Here is a 14,816-nt window from a genome sequence, read left to right as displayed (position 1 = left end):
GTTGACTCAGATGATCTGATCCAGTCTGAGACTATTATATCCTGTTACAGCTTAGATATTTAAACTGGAGAAACTTTTCATATCTTGTGAGAACATGAAGGATCTTGCATTGGAGTAAGCTGTTAAAATTTAGTTACTGATTTTGAATCTCAAGCTTGATCATGAAAGGTCCTGTGATGAGCTATGAAATCAGATGAGAAATTCTGCTATTGACTAAGGACTTGTAAAACCTGGCTTATATCCCAATAATTACATGGCAAGAATAGGTTTTTATTCTTTATGAGAAGAGAGATTCTAATACAGTTTGAGTTCAGAGCTGGAGCTTTGTTTCCTTCTCTCCCCTATTCTATGCAGAATTGGGATGGTCACTATGTATCTCTGTGCCAGTTTTCCACATTGATGAACTAAGACTAGGACTGTTTCCTTATTTTAAGGATAAGTATATAAGATTGATACTACCTCAGATAGCAATAGCACTTGTACTAGCTGTGATTATTGTTTGCAGACATTGATAAAAACATTTTTCACATATTCCCTTCATACTCCTGTGGATACAAGGTGGGCAACATTTTCTAATATCCTGTTAAAGGAATGTAGTTCTGCCAAAAGACCAGTGTTCCTTACCTGAAATTACAGTGAGATGTATCTTGGCCTCTTGTAGTCTACCAGAACAGGGAAGGAGTGATTTCTTCATGCAGGAACAACATATCGGTATTATTCTAAGATTATGTTGCTATTAGATTTTCAATGCGATTAGGACTGCAAACATGCTAGCAATTGCTGTCATAAGTCTCCAAAGTAAATTTAATAAAATACAATATCCTGCTCAGTCATGTCAAGAAGGGCTTCTCAGTGTACCTACATTCAGAGCAAGGCCATCATCAGAAAAATAAATAGAGATTTAAGTTTATAATAATTCCTAATTAAGTAGACAAAAGTCCAGTTATGAGAGAAGGCTGAGATGGTCTATTAACATATAGTGCTATATTTTGCTTTGTATTTCACTTGCAATTCATGTAATTATGCTGCCTGCTATCTCACAACAACTCCATGATGCTTTATTCTTATGCATAATACAGCATCACTCAAACACAGTCTAATATTGACATGTATAATCAGTAGCTTTGGAGAGCCCAGCACTGCTCCCATTGAAGTCAAAGGCAAATTTCATTATGTGAACGGGAGCAAGAACACATTGTTCCAAATGCATTAATTTGGATTTATGTCCTGAATAAACAGCAGTTGTAAATTTCTTCGATAAAAGCCAATGCAGATGTAAGAGCTCACGTACACCAAGCTCTGTGCTTTTCTGATGCATATATGAAATCACACTCAAGGAAAACTGTTTAATTGACTATTGTGCTGTCTCTTTTGGCTCCAAAGAAAACACCATGGGATCTTTAAAATGGCTGTGCATTCCTAATCATGAATTCCTGTAATCACAATCCAAAAATATTTATGTCAATCTGGCTAAAATTGTGCTTATTTTGCCCACAAAGTCCATATGAAGAGAAATTGTTTCTTACAGGACTTCTGAATACTGTGGGGTTGTAGATGTGTACAAACTTGCACCTACATCTGTAGGGCTGCTCTGCCTGATTCTTGCGAGCTTTGAAGTAATAGGGTGCTTTAAAAATATGCAAATATTTGCAGTTAAGGGAGAACAATATGAGAACAATATCTGATTCAGCTTTAACTCTTTATGAACACCTACAGGAAATTGTTACCAATGCAAAACCTTGTAAAAGCCAAACACATATCTTCAGTAAATTATCAGCCTGACTTAGTATGAGATGCATGTATTTGCATGCCTTCATTTGCCATCTGCTACTCATCTACAGAATTTTGTACTTCAATCTGGTGCTGTTCATTTCCCATAAAGCAGTTACATTCAACCTTGTACTACTGAAAATACTGTATCCTTCTTCATAGCTGTGTTTTTCAGTCATTATTTGACATATTGTGAGGACACAACTCAGGTTGTTTGAGAAAAATGGTACAAATTCAGTTGTTCTATTGTATATGAATGTCTCCAACCTATCTGCAAGGGTTTTTTATTCCACCAGCATGACTTCAGTGCACAGTGGGCTTTTCCACTAAGGTGAAAAATGGAATTTCTACTTTAATAACATTTTCTTTCTCACTGATATTTTAATGTCACCTTCTTGGTTTTGACTTAGTAACTTGTCTTTGGACTCGGCTGAATATACTTGTGGTTTCCCAAAGTAAACGTGTCAGCAAGGCTTCAATAGTGGTTGCAATGTGACTGTTGACAAATTACACCGCAGATGTTGAGCAGTGTGGACAGTAATGGACCTGATGGCGGCGTGCCCTCCACTGGAGCTTCACAGGGGCTTGATAAACCCAGGGAAATGGCTGTTGTGTGGCTTGGCAGGCTGTTATTTGGCACACGTGGACTCACAATATACCTTGCTTGCTAAATATCTGGATCAAACTTTCTGTTGTTATTATTATGGCAGGATGGTAGGACAATAATATGATGTTGTTCAAATAATTCCAAACAGCCATTTGGATAAAAACTGTGATCTGCATGATCCACATTCTGTTCAGAACCTGCCATACATAAAGGAGGACAAGTTTTCACAGTTTCATCGTAATTCAGGATGTGTTTGATCCACAGTGTCTCTTTCAGGCTGTATTGACCATGCATCTACTGAAGTCTGATCATAGTTCTACTAATAAATCTACGTAGTCTCTATGCTGTGAAAGAGTAGCTTATTACTCCTTTGTTTTCCTTGTACGTATGGGAGTTCTTATGAACTGAGCTACATAAGCAGTGCCCACAGCTTAAGCAACCTTTTTATATATGTATTGCCCTCTTAAAACAAATAAAGCTATAAACCTTTGTATGTAGAGTTGTGTAGACACATGATATACATCTACTAATATTTCAGAAATAAATACCAGATGTCGCCTCAGTTTACCTGTTTTATATAATTGCATCTGACTTACACAGTTAAATCAATGAATAAAAGCAATGGCAGACATAAGGTGCTTTTAAGGAACAACTAATTGAGAGACTTGAACCTAAGGATTTAAGCCCTTTAATGTCCTTTTTATAAACTGGAACTTAACAAGGGGAATATTCAATCACAGTAAGATAAGAGGCCCTGAAAAGGAGTGGGGTTATTAGCAGTTGCAAGGAATAAGTGAGACAGATCCTAACTGCAGCAAGCATGGAACCACACAGAAGGTGAAGGGAATTGTGTTGAAAAGAGTTTTCAAGGAAAGGTTGTCACAGTGATGAACAATGTAAGACTTGAGGCTACTTCCAGACAGGTCATTAAGTTACAGGTGTTACATTTGACATCACAAACTTACTATGTGCCAATTAGTAAGTAATTAATTTTCACTGGCCTTATCAGAAAATTTATACTAGTTTGTAAACTGCCAAAATATACTTGTGCTTTGCCAGTGCTCATCTCTGGCCTTTCCTTGGCATCTCTGTTTTCCCCAATGTTATTTCTAGATGTCAAGTGTGTCTGTGGCAGCATTTAGATTAAGTCTACTGAGCTCTTTATGTCTTGAAATAATTACAGAGATGGGTGTGAGCCCATCTTTTATTACTGCCACAGTAACAGGTTCCATCTTACACTAGTTAGCTGCCTTTATGCATCTAGTGGTCTATCTCTTTTTTGCAGTAGTGTGAAACAGTGGATGAGTTTTTAAGAAGCCTTTTCTTCAAGTATGTTTTGGTTTCATCTGTTCCAACCTATACTAGTTTCCATCTGAAAGACATCATCCAACTGCCTTGTCCAGCATTTTTCACTTTGGGATAGAGCCTAATATTTTTTTAAAACCTTGGATTGATTGTAAGCATGACCATTGATACCAATTCTCTCCACGAGTCTTTATCCCTTCATTTCATAACGTAGAGGTTTAGCAAATATTGTATCAGTTTTAGCTAATTCTTCTCCTAGAAAGCTCTGTAGAATGCTTTTCCCAGTAGAGGTTTTAGAAACACCAGGTTTTCTCTAACTTTTCTTCTTTTACTGGTTTTCACAACTTTTCCTGCTTTGAAATATAGATGCAGCAAACCTGGAATTAAACTTCATTTGAAAGCGGGTTTTGTTATGTATTGTTAAATTCAAGTTCTTTTCTTTTTCTTTAACTTAATGGATGCCCTTGCAGAGTGTCCATTTACTCCTCCTGTCTGATCTGTATCTTGTTTTTCTATGTGATGCTGTGGCACCTACCTGGCAGCTTTACCAGGTCTCTCCCATGACTCAGCAATTATTAATGTATTTTTGAGGCCCAAATCAGTGTCTGGAGTTGCCTCAGTTTGTTTTCCCACACTAACATATATTTTGAAAGGACGATTAGCAGCATTTCAAAGGCCTGTGCTAGACTGTTTTTTCCTCCAATTTAGATAACACATGTTAGCAGGAGCTCAGTAGAGTGATCATGTTTTTAAAGAAATAGAGACTACCGGGTTTTGAACCCAGTGAGATCCCAGTGCCTGTGAATGTCATTGATATCTCCCTCGAGATATGCCACGGTTCTCAGAGCCTGGTTCTGTACCATCTGTGCTGTGCACCATTCAAAAGAGCCCATGTTACTCCTGCTGCATTTTCTGCCCCTTGCTTTGGTATGATGAATTGCTAAACTCATAATGTCCCATCAAACTCTTAATCCAGCTGCATGCTGGAAAAATAAGGTACTTTCTGTTTGATTCTGCTGTGGCAGCAGAAGAGCTTTGCAATCACTGATGGCTTTGTGGACAGGTGATCCTGAAAAGTCATTCAATCTCAGCACTATTTTGCGTGCTGACTTACAGAAATTGCCAGCTACAGAGTAGCTCCTTTAGTCTCAGAAAATCAATAAATTATGTCATTAGCTACTAGAACTTCACACACTCCTTATGTGGGTGGAGCAGTACATTTTGTTGCAAGCATCCAGCCTTCTGAAACTTTTTTACCTCCCAGATAAGTGGTTTTCTCACATTGCAGCAGCTGCAATGTGATAAGGTCTTTTTAGATTTATTCAGCTGACTTCTCCTTTTTCCTCATTTCCAGTTGAGGATTCCAGCCTCATTTCAGCTGGCAGGACTCTCACTCCACAAATGATAACCATTTGTTAAGACTGGACACCATCAAAGCATTCATACTGCCAGTTTTGCAACAATTGTGATCACTGCAGCAATATTTGATGACAGGGGAGCACAGACTTAACCTGTGATATTCCTTCCCAGTACTGTGACTTTCCTATTACAAGTCACACAAGCAAAAGACCAAATGACAAAGGAAAGGGAAAGCTAAATCATGACATATAGACATGAAACAGCACAAGAAGGAGTTCTTTGTGAACCTTAACCCCACTGTCCAGGGACTCACTGTACCTCAAATTCATACTGCACTACAAAACTTAATTACAACAGAGTTCAGACCTTCACAACTTTGTAAAAACCTGTGCAGACCAGTAAATATCTTTTTTGTTAAAAATTAAAGATAAAAAGGCTGGATTCTCTTTCAAAAGTACCCTATTTTCAGTTATTTCCTTCTATAGTCATGTATGCATAGTTATCAGTAGCCCTGCTTTAACAGGGAGAAGAACTATCCCTAATTATTCCCGGGCATTCCTTTCCTTGATATTCAACCCAGTAGTGTGAACATTTTTGTTCATTGTTTCCTTTCTTTCTTTCCTGTATCTTAGACCAAAATGAGCCTTGAAGATGTTTCCCACAGTCCCACATGGTAGAGAAGAAGACAAGAAGAAGCTGAGGACAGCTAGGTTGGTTTGCATTAGTCCTCACTGCTGTGTTGATCATGCATTCTCTCTCATTAGCTTACCTAGAATGCAGAGGTTTGACCTACTGGATTCTGCATGATCTCTTATGTCTGCTTTTCACCATTCTGCTGAAAAATTCAGGCTATATGGCTGTGAGGATCTGCCTAGCAGAGGATTTCCCCTCTGTAGTGCAAGCTGTGGTAGTATGTATGCGTGAATAGCCTGCAAGGCTCATTGTTAAGAAGGCATGAGGAACAAAATTATTGAGATTGGGCTCAGTAACCTGCTTTCCATTCCTGAGTTCTGCAGTAATCATAACTCAATCTGAATTATATAACAGTTAAACAATATTTGTTCAAAAAGCAAAGAAAAATAACAACAATAACAAAAGCTTAACCAAGGTTCACATCTGCTTTCTGAGGTACAAATTCATAAAACTGTAGCTTAGACAGAAATATCAGTTTCATTAGGCCTTTTGGTTAAAGTGGTAGCCCTTTGCTGAAGGAATAGGACAGATGATGCTTTAAGAGGAAATGGCCACAGATGAGAGTTCTTACACTGTAAATGTTGTAGCTTTCCCTCTTTATTTAATGAAACAACTGTAATCACAGAGAGGAAAGCAGACAAATGTTTCACACATATGGCAAGCTTCAGCAGTCAAACAAACAATGCCCCCAACACAATGAACACAATCTTTCCAGCTCTAGGCCTTTGCCACAAAGCTAATGGCTCTACTGTTCCGGAAAGCAATCACATGCTCCATGCCTTTCCCTGCAGGTGCAGCTTTCCTGGGCAACCCAACCACAAACACTGTATTTTTACACTCCCTTGTACAGAAGTAAGTTTCAATCCTGGAATCAGGAAATGTTGTGACCAGAAGTCATTATGGTGAATTTTCTGAAGTAATGCAAAGGCATACAGGTAATAGCTTTCCATGATTTTAAAGCCTTTTTGTAGGGGTTGCTAAATTCTCAGAAACAGTAACTAGTAACTAAAGACAGGTTATTGCTTTCTTCTTTCCCCCCCCCCGCCTTTTTTCCCATCGAAGCTGGAAAGGAAATTATAGATAAATCTGTTTTTATGAAATATAAATGGTTTTTTAATTATAAATAAATTGGATAAAAACAGAGCAAGTGAAAGCACCACTGTTTCTCTTTTTGGCAGGTAACTTGGTGAAGTATGGGACAGGTGGCTTCAGAAAGTAAAATACTCCATACCTCTGCAAGTGCTTGGTGATCCGTTAACATAGCAGCTGTCCCACTCTCAGTCATAATGAGAAGGCAATCATAGCTTCAGTTATCACTACAGATAAGCAGCCTTTAGAACATCTTGGTTTCTGGCTCTTTTGCTCTTGTTTACCAGAAGCCACACAAGGCCCCAGGCAATTCACATAGCAAGCACACACATCCAGTACAGTCAGAAAGAGGAAGGGTGTTCACCAACCTCAACAGTTGCTCAGATTCTAAGAAATGTGGGTTCAGTTCTTGTGCTCCCACAAACGTCCTAAGGGATTATACAAACCATTTAGTTTGTTTGGTCCAGATACTCTTTTTCTAATGCCTAAAACCTTTATGTGCTCATCCTCTGAAGAAGAATACAATATGAAGAGCTACGTACCAAAGTATCACAGGGATTAAGTATATAGCAAGTGTTACTGAAAAAGTCATTCCTTTCTTCTAATACTAGGAGAAACAGGCACTTTCCTATAGAAGACTTCAGTGTTTGGAGAACTCATATAGGAGTGAGAAGTATGATTTAAATTCTTCCTTCAAACTTACTGTTTGAATCCTACATTTCTGCCCACTGCCTGAGACTGTCCCAGTCCCTACTTTCCAATGTATAGGGGACTAGGAAGGGAAGTACAAATGGATCAGGATGGGACAGGAAGAAGAAAGTACTCCTCCTACAGCAGAATGTGTAGTGTTTTGTACTGACAGAATTTAAAGATCAAGGAAGCAGGAGAGCAAGTAAGCTGCTCTTCAGTTGTGTAGCAGGCCTGGATTTCAGCTGTTGCCTTAATCGAGTCTTCAAGGACAATTTTTTTTTAAATTTAAAATAATTTTATCTCTTTTTCTTGGTGAATACTTCTTTCTTGTTTGCAAAATGGACTTGCTTCAAACAAAGGAGTTAAGAGCACTGCTGCACCCATATAACCCAAGACTTAAGGTCCTCATGCATGGGAAATGGACAGGTCAAAGAGACGAAAGGAGAACTTTGATTCTGCATAAGCAGAGCGAGGCACAGAATCCAGGCACTTATTTACTGAGTACCATAACCATCTAGAGCATGTATTTCAGAAATATTGCTCAATGGATACACTTGATGAAAGCATAATTTTTAGACCCTAGTCTGCTCAAGCAGACCTTATGCTATGTCAAGGGGTACAACCTTCACCCCGTGCCATGAATGTCCCCCTGATGCTGAGTCACTCCCTGGCTCCTGTACAGTGACGTGGTCCGGCTTCAGTTCTTCAGTCTGGAAAGGTTCATGCTCTTGCTGGCATGGAAGGGAACAATAAGATGGGCTTCTAGGGAGAGATCAAACAATTAAGAGTGTAATATTAAGTCAGTTTTTATTGCCTTGATATATCTGGTTGTGCCTGCTTTGGTTGCTAGGATGTATTGCGAACTGCGACCTTAAAGCCCTACAGCTGCTGCTACCAACCCATGATAGAGTTCACTGTGGAAGCTTATCCAGAGGGGCCTATCTGTGCTGCACACTGTGTATGGAGTAAAAGCAGATGAGCCAACACTACAGAAAAGGTGGGGCTAGTTAGCAGATGTGGAACACCATGCTACTGAGTCTTATTCAGAAGAAGCCCAGGTATTCACAGGTAACAGAGCTATGCTGAGTAGACACTTGAGTACAGGAATGGGTAGCATTTTTCAAGAAAATGCACTTGGCAAAAGTTGCTAATAAAAATAATTTTCTAGTCAGTCAGAACTGATGCCATTGACTCCCTGTACCTTGATGATATTTAAAATATTGCTGACTGCTGGTGTGCTGATACAAGTAATGCAAATCCATGCACTTTCTGACAGTGAAAAACACAGAAAACAAAGGCTCCAGGGCCAAACAGTCTATTGTAGCAGGAAATGTTTTCAAAACAAAAAGTGATTGGGTCATGCATAAGCTTTGAGATAGCTATTCTAGCAGCTGAGTAGTCTGTCGGGAGAGAGAGGTTAGTTCATCTTCCTTGACCTAGAGTACTTCTTTATTTTAATAATTGGCTGCTTTGACTTGCTGGGTTTTGTCCCTAGGTTTTGTTTACTTTAAAAAAAAAACCAACAAAAAACAAAAGAAAGATATATGGCAGAAGAGGCCTCAGGGATCTGTGGACAGAAAACCCCCTCTATTGACAATGTTGTCTGATTTTTCAGTAACCTTGGCACATATCATATGAATGGGCCAGGGATTAAACCCCCAACCAGGCACAGGTCAGTGTTATTGCAACAATCAATCTAGCTTTACGCTGACTTTCAATACATAGGAAATTTTCAAGCAAGCAAAGATCTCATGGGAGGTAGGGGCACATCAAGACGTGGAATCCAACTTCTATATCAGTTTTAGAGACCTTCCCTCTTGAAGCCTAAATCATAGAAATGACAACATTCCTGAGATAACAAGAATGTCTCTCACTCTGAGCTGCTCACCATAAGTCTTTAAACAAAACATAACAAGTCATATGAACATGCCTGACACAAGCACAGCCACGACTAATATTATGGTATAGTATGCTATACTTGATTAAACAAAATTTTTTGGTACTCATATTTGACAAGCTTTTGCATAAAGCAATTGCATTAAGCTATGCATCTGAGCCAGGAAACTTTAATTTTTTTTCCAAGGCTGATTTTTTTTGTTTGTTTTTTGTTTTTGTTTTGTTTTGTTTGGGGTTTTGGATTTTGTTTGTTTGTTTCCTGGGGTTTTGTTTGTTTTGTTTTTTGTTTGATTGGTTTTTCTCTCATTTCACTTCCTTGTTTCTCTGTCAAGAAGCAGCTCATGCCATCATTGTAACACCTGAATGTACATGGCATGTCCAGGCTGTCTTGCTGAACCTGCAAGGGGATGCAACAAGCAAGAAAGACTTCACTGGAGGGGTGCAAGGACAGTGCTGTGGCTCATTGGAGAGCTTAAGAGTGACTGAACTGTTTTTGCAGTGTGCCCCAGGTGCTTTGAGGATGTGTTGAGAGCACTGAAAGGACTGAGAGTCTCTGAAGTGGATTAGCTACGTTCAGGTAAGCTCACTAGCCTGGCTTCAGTGCCTGTTCACTGGGAAGCACATTCAGAGTGAGCAGGAGAAAGTGGAGTAAGCATAGGTAAGAAGTGTGCTCTGAGCCAGGAGTGATAATCTGGAGGAGATGGACACTGCTAGAGGAGATGGCTGAGCATCGGGAGGCAATAACAGAGACCTGGCTCATACAGAGGCAGAACACCACTGTTTTTTTTCACATAACCTTCATCTAGAGGAAGGTTGATAACCACTGTAGCAGACTGGATGATAACTCCCCTCACTCACCCAACACAATTTTCTAGCAGACAAACTATAGTAGGCAGTGGCCATTTGGAGGGACGGGGCAATCAGAGATGCTGTAACTTTTAGATGCAGAATTGCCCTAAGAGATGGTGTCAGTAGGTGTGTCTTGATAGGACATTCTACGTATGACAGGCTGAAGTGAGCACGATTCTATAAGCAGGATCATCAACTGTCACAGGAATTCTACCATGGAACTGCTGATGAGTTCAGCTTCCCAGGAGGGGTATGAAGCTTGATTAGCACAAGCAAGGATCAAGACTTTCATTTGATTGAGTCACAAATGTTTTAATGTTTTAAATGTTCTTAATTTTTTTAGAACTTCATTCTGAAGTACATAATTGTGAGAAAAATCTCTTTTACCAATTTATAAAACGGCAAAAAAAACACTTGCAGGACAAGGAAACTTACAGAAAAGAATTCTTTATTTGCAGTGCTGGGTGCAGTCCCAAGCCACCCGCCTGGAAAAGCACACCCCCCTCCAAAAGCCCGCTCCTTTTGTACTCTTCAGCTACCCAATATCTTGAATATTCAGCAGGTAACAGGTATTTTACCTTAAAGGGTAATTTTCAAATCGGCGGGTGGGTGTCACCCTCCCGCCTGATTGGTTCTGCTTGATTGATCCCACCTGATTGGTCCCACCTGATTGGATCATGACGTACCCCCCTGTACCGCTTGATTGGATCATGACGTACCCCCCTGTACTGTACAGGGGGTCCCCCTGTACTGTACAGGGGGTCCCCCTGTACAGCTTGATTGATTGATGACGTACCCCCCTGTACCACACAGTGGGGGTTCTTTTTGCACACAAAGACATGTGGTCGGTGTAAATTTTCCATCTATATATTGTATCCTACCTCGACCGCAATATTCCCTCGGTGTACAGCCCTGACGGGGCCTTTCACCTTACAATCTTCGCGAGGCGCCTAAATATTCCCAAAATTAAATGGGAGGTAAGAAAAAAATCCCAACACCCCCTGTTTCCCACTTAAATAAATTTACTTATAATAAAACCAGATTATTTTATTTCTCATAATAAATAATTGAAAAAATACTGTATGAGCTCAAGCTGCTTATAAATCTTTGGACTATGTCACATGCTATTGCTTGTACATCTTTATCAAACTGTGAGAAAGGCAGGGAGTGCAAGATCAAAGCACTCAGGAAACTTCCAGCATGGCTGGACTGGTAAAAACATCTGCTTATCGTTATGTTTGTATAATCACTGATGTCATGGCTGTCAGACAACTGATACTTGTGTCATTCTGAATACTGCAGTTCACAAGCAGTAGCTTGGGTGCTGTAGTTTCAAGAAAAAACATGCACCAGGACCAGAAGGCAGTTAATTGCAAGTGAGAGCCAAACCTCTGCTCTTCATACTACTCTTCAAATGTATTTTTTAAATTATGTATTTTAAAAACTATTCCTGCCATATCTTAACCAAGATAAGTTTTATTTTAACTAAAGTCTTCTATAGGACTAATTTATTATTTTGGGCTTTATTACCAAGAAGTTGTTCAAAACTACTTTTCCTTTGCATCTTTAAAAAGCAGCATAATTTGTGTTTTAACACTTCTGTAAATGTAAACTTCTGATGCACTGAGATCTGTGTAGTATTTAAAATACAGACACTTTATCAAAAAGTTTGCAAGCATGTTGAATTAGAGCAATGTCTTGAAAAGAAGAAACCTTGTCTCATCTGTAGACAGTGAAGGTAGGGATAAAATAGTTAAACTTCCCACTGAGTTGTTTTTATTGCTGGAAATATACTTGCTGTCTCTGAATAACAATTTGGGACTTCAAGCAGTGCATAAAAAATCAAGTATTTAAGAGTAATCTTGCTTTTTGAAACAGATATTCACTCAGCATGAGCAAACTATGAAGTTTGCATAGGCAACATGAGTAGTAATTCAGACATGCAATAAAAGTTCTCAGAAGAAGAATTCCCTTGCATCACTTAACTTGAGGAATTTTTTTACTTCAACCTGGCATGTCCTTGTGTAGCCAAAATCCATGCTGAGGTCTCACACCTTGTCAGCTGTACTGTGCCATTATTAAAGTTCATCACAACCATACTGCACCTTGGCCATGGCTTTTTGGTGCAAGCATTGTGAAAAGGGTTATCAATGCCCAAAAAGAAACTCTGGAGGACAAATGATGATCATCCTTTCAGCAGCTTTTCTTATTTTCCCTTTCTCTCTTCACTCCCTGGTAAGAAGTCATCAGCAGTTGTTACAAATCCCTATAGCTGGAGGCCAATGAGAGCCTGGACATAGGATTCAGCCTGCTGCCCAGTGCTGAACTGGAATTTGTGCAAGTTTGACTTGGTTTTCACTGGCGCTGGGGGTGAAAGGGACATGTATAATGTACAACAGAATCATAAAAAGGATAAACCCTCCATTCCTATGCTTCACAGTGTTTGGCATTTGAAATCAAGAGTTAATGTTAAATTCTGTCTTATCGATTATGCATGCAAAGATTCCTCTTACTTAAGCAGTGATAATTCAATTACCTTTGATAATATCAAAGGGCAGTGGTCAACAACTTGTGACACAGAAGCCCATTTTTAATGGCCCATAGGGCAGTTTGAGACAGTGTCAGGAAATTCTGCAATTTGAAAATTCATCTATGGAAGGTAAAAGGTTCTAGTTTCTTCTGAATCCAGTAAAATAATTTGAATTTAGAGTACACAGACAGTCTCTGTCCTTCAGGGGAAAGGTAATCCCAATTGGTTGATTAGTATGATCTTACTCCTCTGTGAGACAGCATCCCTCTGCTCCCACTGATCTACTTCTCTGGTAAATGCTGCCCTTAACCTCTAAATTTAGAAAGAAAATACAGCTTGGCATGCATTCTTGAAGAACTTGCCTCTCTAGCTTTAGAGTTCAATCATCTTTGAGGATGATCCATTTATTTGGGCTCAAACTAAAAGGTCCAGACTGAAAGTTCTTCTAAAATTTGGTATATCTCCTATGAATCACATCATATCCTGAGATCTTTGTTGTATCAAGTTGCCTTTTTACAGCTCTAGCAGAAAACTTACAGATAAAGCATTTTTTAAAAGGCTGAATGAAAGAAAGGAAACACAAAGAGATTTGTCTGTCTCACAGCCAGGCCAAGGTTGGTATCCGGAGAATATTCTACAATACAAATCACAAAATCTGGAGACTTGCCATGTCATCAGTTATTTTTAGCAGATGGAAGAAGAACTAAGTCAGTTTTAAGAAACATGTAAGATAAAAATGCAGCCTTAAAATTAACTTTGGTTTAGGTTTCTTCCATGAATTATTGGTATTGAACATTGTGATTTGCATTTTACATATTCCTTGTAGATGTCTGCTGTTCTGTAAAGAAATTCAAAATACACCATGTTTTTCTATAATAAAAGAAATAATATTGAATAAACAACTATGTAGCTAAAATTTAATATGAAAAATAAGAGAATAATTTTGAAAAAATACAGTTCTACACATTTTTAAAAGCCTTGTATTTCTATACCTCAAGTGTCTGTTCACCTGATACTTTCCTAAAATTTTGAGGGGTGATATCCAAAGACCTACTTATTCAACTTACACCTTGCTAGGCTGTTAAACAGAAAGTATTTCTGGACTCTGGCCCTAGTTCAGAAGATGCCTATTATTGTTGGGTGCTATAGTTCTTAATCTTGTGGCCACCATGTTAGTGGAAGGACTGGACAGTTGCTCCTGCACTCGTGACTGGATGCATTTGTTAGTGAGTACTAGTGGGAAAAAGGGGAGAGGGGAACACAGATGTCCAGTTTTCTCAGTTGTTTGGAAATTGAAACTACTTACAACTGCAGTATTCAACAAATATATTCCAGTATATGTGCAGGTGATCTGCAGGCTCTACTGGCACACTGAGGGCCATATCCTCCTGTCTTTTCCTCAGGCAAAATGAGAATAACTCAACCGCAATTCATCTTGCTAAAGGAGGGTGAAGAGCCAGATCTGAGGTTTTGTTTTCTCTTATTTTTAATTAAGCTTTCTTAGCAAGTTATCACTTGCATGCAATGCAAGATGTCCCCTTGCAGAAACCTTAAGCGCTGTTGGCAGAAATGTTCCAGTTTAATTAAGCTGCTAAAAGAGACTGACATTTTAATGTAGAAGGAGGGTTCCTTACGGGGATAGCTGCAGCAGAAATAGCTTCCTCCAGCAGAAATGAAAAGCTGGGGGAAAAGAATCCAGTGGCTGTACACAGTGCAAATGATGATTAAATAGAACTGCAAAGGAAAAATAAGGAACAGATCAGAGAACAGGGAGATGAAGACCTAGAAAACAGAGTATAAGTAACAGTGTTAAAGAAAATGACTTCTTGTGCATGAGTAATGAAGATGCTAGACTATCTCTCTGACAACACTTTCCTGTGCAAAGAAGTAGCGATCATTGTGGGAAATTATGATTTAGAAACTAGAAGGTGAAAAGTCCTAACTTAAAATGCAGCCCACCTCATTAAAAAGTCTGAAAACTTGAAAAGAAGCTATTTTTAAAGGTTGAATTGTAGAGTCGCAGGATGA

This window comes from Neopelma chrysocephalum, unplaced genomic scaffold (assembly GCF_003984885.1).
Source record: "Neopelma chrysocephalum unplaced genomic scaffold, ASM398488v2 Primary Assembly neopelma1_45, whole genome shotgun sequence".
In the NCBI taxonomy this organism is placed as follows: Eukaryota; Metazoa; Chordata; class Aves; order Passeriformes; family Pipridae; genus Neopelma; species Neopelma chrysocephalum.
The sequence above is the reverse complement of the archived record's forward strand: the minus strand, read 5'-3'. Positions refer to the sequence as shown.